Consider the following 4,638-nt stretch of genomic DNA (forward strand, 5'->3'; position numbering starts at 1 on the left):
GGGAGCCTGAACTAACATGTCTGTATCGGCAAAGTAACTCATGGGCGTGGAAGTTTAAATTCAATTTAAAAACATGTGCAATATTTTGTGAATATCGATAGAATAGGAATTTGTTTAACAAAAGCACTTATAAGAACACACAAATATTTTTGATATGTATTAATGAGCAACGTTCTATTAATGAATTTTCAATAATCGTTTTGTCATACTGCATATTGCACAATGTTTTCTGGTCACCAGTTATAAAGGAATAGATTACTTTTGGGTAAAAATGAGGCACTGACGTTGATTTGGTGACACTAAAGTGTTTGTATTAATTGTGTATTTATTGTGGAAAATGAATAAAAATACTTTGAAATCAAAAACATGTGCACTACAGGAGCAATGAAGGGCACATTTTGTGTTGGTGCAGGGCAACTCTGCAGGAGAAGAGGGGGCAATGTATGAAAACCTGTGATGTTCTAAAGTTGGCATTGTGCTCAAGACAGCTATTCACTTAAAACCCGAGCACACCTCATGGATGAGTAATTCAATGTTTTATTAGAATTGTATAGGCATTGATTTGGAAATTCGGAATGTCTGAGATGTGTTCTGAAAACGTCTACACTGAAATGCCACTTAAATGTGAGCTTTCATTTACATTGTTTCTAATTGAATTTTTTTTTAGCATGGAAGCAGGAGAGAAAAACAAATCGCTTCCTTGTTAAAGCTTCGGATTAGCTTTCATGTGTATTGCCCATATAGATGGATCCAACACTGCTTCTGCTAATATCCTGCAGATCTAACCATCATAGTATAATGAGCCCCCCCCCCCCTTCTTAATCTGCTTGAGCAATGCTCTAAAATTCCCGAATCGTATACAAATAGTACGCAGTTTCCTCATGACCACATATGGCAACTTCCCCTCAGTCACTCCCACAGCACGTTAGTCAGCTCCGCGCCATTTCACAATCCTGCTGTCTGGTTCTTCCCCACCCTCAGGGCATCAACGCCATTTTAGCCTCACATTTTAAACACAGACTCTTAGCATTTCATCTCACAGATTAACCCCCCCCCTGTCTTTTGCATTTGTTTCCTGATTCAACATTTGGTATTTAAGAACGCATTGAGGGGATAAGGATGGAAGGGCAGCAAACATCTAAAAATAACCCTTACACATGGAGGAGACATTTGCTGTACTGTAAGGGGAGATACTCAGGAGGAATAGAAAGCCAACAGCTGTTACAGCTAATAGGTGGAATTTCCCTTGAGAACATACACAATTATTGTAAAGACGAGGCACAAACAGCCCCCAGCCTACTGGGAGCCACACAAAGAGCCAGAAAGCCTTGTACTCCCTATTGCTACATGAACATGAAGGACTGGTGTACATTACACACAAGGGGACAGAACACTCATAAAATTCCTAGACCTGAATCCTCCCAGTAATTATCTCCCACACTCCATGGCTCTTCAGATTGCCAGCTTTCACAGGCAGGGCCTTCCTTGTCCTCTTGTAACTAATGTCTTCTTTATATTGTAAAGCACTGATAACATATACTTCATAAACCCCCCATGAGCTGAATGAGAGCAGTCAATTGTCCCATCCACATTAAAAAGCATGGATGGAGGCATTTCCCTTATCTTGTGTATTCAGACAGCCAGCATCTGTCCAGCCTTTTGTCAGATCGGACCCGGCCTGCCCGGGCATTGTCAGATCGGACCCGGGCATTGTCAGATCGGACCCGGGCATTGTCAGATCGGACCCGGCCTGCCCGGGCATTGTCAGATCGGACCCGGGCATTGTCAGATCGGACCCAGCCTGCCCGGGCATTGTCAGATCGGACCCGGCCTGCACGGGCATTGTCAGATCGGACCCGGCCTGCACGGGCATTGTCAGATCGGACCCGGCCTGCACGGGCATTGTCAGATCGGACCCGGCCTGCACGGGCATTGTCAGATCGGACCCGGCCTGCACGGGCATTGTCAGATCGGACCCGGCCTGCACGGGCATTGTCAGATCGGACCCGGCCTGCACGGGCATTGTCAGATCGGACCCGGCCTGCACGGGCATTGTCAGATCGGACCCGGCCTGCACGGGCATTGTCAGATCGGACCCGGCCTGCACGGGCATTGTCAGATCGGACCCGGCCTGCACGGGCATTGTCAGATCGGACCCGGCCTGCACGGGCATTGTCAGATCGGACCCGGCCTGCACGGGCATTGTCAGATCGGACCCGGCCTGCACGGGCATTGTCAGATCGGACCCGGCCTGCACGGGCATTGTCAGATCGGACCCGGCCTGCACGGGCATTGTCAGATCGGACCCGGCCTGCCCGGGCATTGTCAGATCGGACCCGGCCTGCCCGGGCATTGTCAGATCGGACCCAGCCTGATTGGATGCACTGTTCAGCTGACAAGTTTACACAATGCTCCTTCATTTGAAGTTTGTGAAGCCCAGTAGTGCCAATACGGCTGCCCACAGGTCCAATTTTGGCCAATTCAGCAAGAATTAAAAATGATCCGATTATGGCTGCCTCTAGCCCACTTCATTCTGTGTCATCTGAGTGTAGACTCTCTAGCTATATCCCGGATAGGAAAGATGACCCCCAATGAACAGACCCAATGACTGGTATACTCACGCCATGTTGATGCCGATGCCTGGGGCTGCCAGCGTTGCTGGGTGCTGCTGCCTCGACCTGGCCTGGGGAGGGGATGCCGCTGGCCGCCGCTATACAGCCATGGTGGCCGCTTCGATCGTCGCTCTTGGACTGCTAGAACCTGGCACGAGAACAACCAAATCAAGAAAACAAAACCGCTTCTATGATGTGATGCTGCCGGCACACTCCCTACGTTACTTCATTCATTCCACCTGCAGACTGACGTGGCGGAAGGACGGCACCTCACATATATAGGACCGTAGTGCTGTAAATCGTATCCCTCCGCCTGTTTGTCTAGTGCTTTATTCTTCCGCCTGACATTCTTTACATGTGTAGTATGTGTGGTGACATGTTACTGGTTAGGAATGTCTGTTATTGGACTGGGAATTGCAGCTTAATTATGTAGACATGTTCACCAAGGCGGATTTTTAGTTTTTTGGGTTAGATGATGCCACGTGGTTGTGGGGTAGCACGGTTGGGATTAATGTGTGGGATGTACCATGTAGGGAGGGGGAGTAGGCGCAGAGCAGACGGCTTGTTTCTTCAGCTGATGTGGTGTAGATACAGCTGCTGTTATCAACGTAGGTGTTACCTGCAGATCTACCATATGCATCCTTCAACGGCGTGCACACTCCCTGCCATGTGGTTGATTAACCCTTTTCTATATAGCTTCTACCTGACATGTGGAAGATTAATCTTTTCCTATATAGCTTCTACCTGACATGTGGAGTAATAACCCTTTCTTATATAGCTTCTACCTGACATGTGGAGGATTTAACCCCTTTCCTATATACACTATATTGTCAAAAGTATTGGGGCACCTGCCTTTATACTCACATGAACTTTAATGGCATCCCAGTCTTAGTCCGTAGGGTTCAATATTGAGTTGGCCCTCCCTTTGCCGTTATAACAGCTTCAAATCTTCTGGGGAGGCGTCAACAAGGTTTAGGAGCGTGTCTATGGGAATGTTTGACCATTCTTCCAGAAGCGCATTTGTGAGGTCGGGTACTGATGTTGGAGGAGAAGGCCGGGCTCGCAGTCTCCGCTCTAATTGATCCCATGGGTGTTCTATCGGGTTGAGGTCAGGACTCTGCAGGCCAGTCAAGTTCCTCCACCCCAAACTCGCTCATCCATGTCTTTATGGACCTTTCTTTGTGCACTGGTGCAGTCATGTTGGAACAGGAAGGGGCCATCCCCAAACTGTTCCTACAAAGTTGGGAGCATGAAATTGTCCAAAATATCTTGGTATGCTGATGCCTCAAGAGTTCCCTTCACTGGAACTAAGGGGCCAAGCCCAACCCCTGAAAAACAACCCCACACCATAATCCCCCCTCCACCAAATTTTTCACTTGGCACAATGCAGTGAGGCAAGTACCGTTCTCCTGGCAACCGCCAAACCCAGACACGTCCATCGGATTGCCAGACAGAGAAGCGTGATTCATCACTCCAGAGAACAGGTCTCCACTTCTCTAGAGTCCAGTGGTGGCGTGCTTTACACCACTGCATCCAACGCTTTGCATTGCACTTGGTGATGCAAGGCTTGGATGCAGCTGCTCAACCATGGAAACCCATTCCAAGAAGCTCTCTACGCACTTTAGTTGTTGTGCCAATCTGAAGACCACACGAAGTTTGGAGGTCTGTAGTTATTGACTCTGCAGACAGTTGGCGACTTCTGCGCACTGTCCGCTTGCGCTGACCCCGCTCTGTCATTTTACGTGGCCTACCACTTTGTGGCTGAGTTGCGGTTGTTCCCAATTGCTTCCACTTTGTTATAATACCACTAACAGTTGACGGTGGAATATTTAGTAGCAAGGAAATATCACGGAACACCTGAATCCAATGATTTTTCCCCTGGGGGGCCAAAATTCAGGGCCAGCTTTAGGTGTGCAGAAAATTACTATCACCCTCCCAAACTATGTACCACCAACCAGACATTGCAACTCCCAAATCTTTCCACCGCACCTGGGCACAAGCACCATGCTTCCCCTGATTTTACAGC

At 48.4% G+C, this 4,638-nt stretch overlaps 1 protein-coding gene across 1 annotated transcript in view; it reads right to left on the minus strand.

The window, feature by feature from the left end:
• Positions 1 to 2,728, minus strand: part of LOC108791874 (cyclic AMP-dependent transcription factor ATF-4-like) — a 6,109-nt gene extending 3,381 nt beyond the window's left edge. Inside the window, exon 1 of the mRNA XM_018562478.1 lies at positions 2,622 to 2,728. The gene's annotated coding sequence lies outside the window, so the exon portion shown is untranslated. The remainder of the gene's footprint in view (positions 1 to 2,621) is intronic.
• Between the last annotated feature and the right edge of the window lie 1,910 nt (positions 2,729 to 4,638).

Source organism: Nanorana parkeri, unplaced genomic scaffold, assembly GCF_000935625.1.
Source record: "Nanorana parkeri isolate BGI_ZX_2015 unplaced genomic scaffold, ASM93562v1 scaffold579, whole genome shotgun sequence".
NCBI classification, from domain to species: Eukaryota; Metazoa; Chordata; class Amphibia; order Anura; family Dicroglossidae; genus Nanorana; species Nanorana parkeri.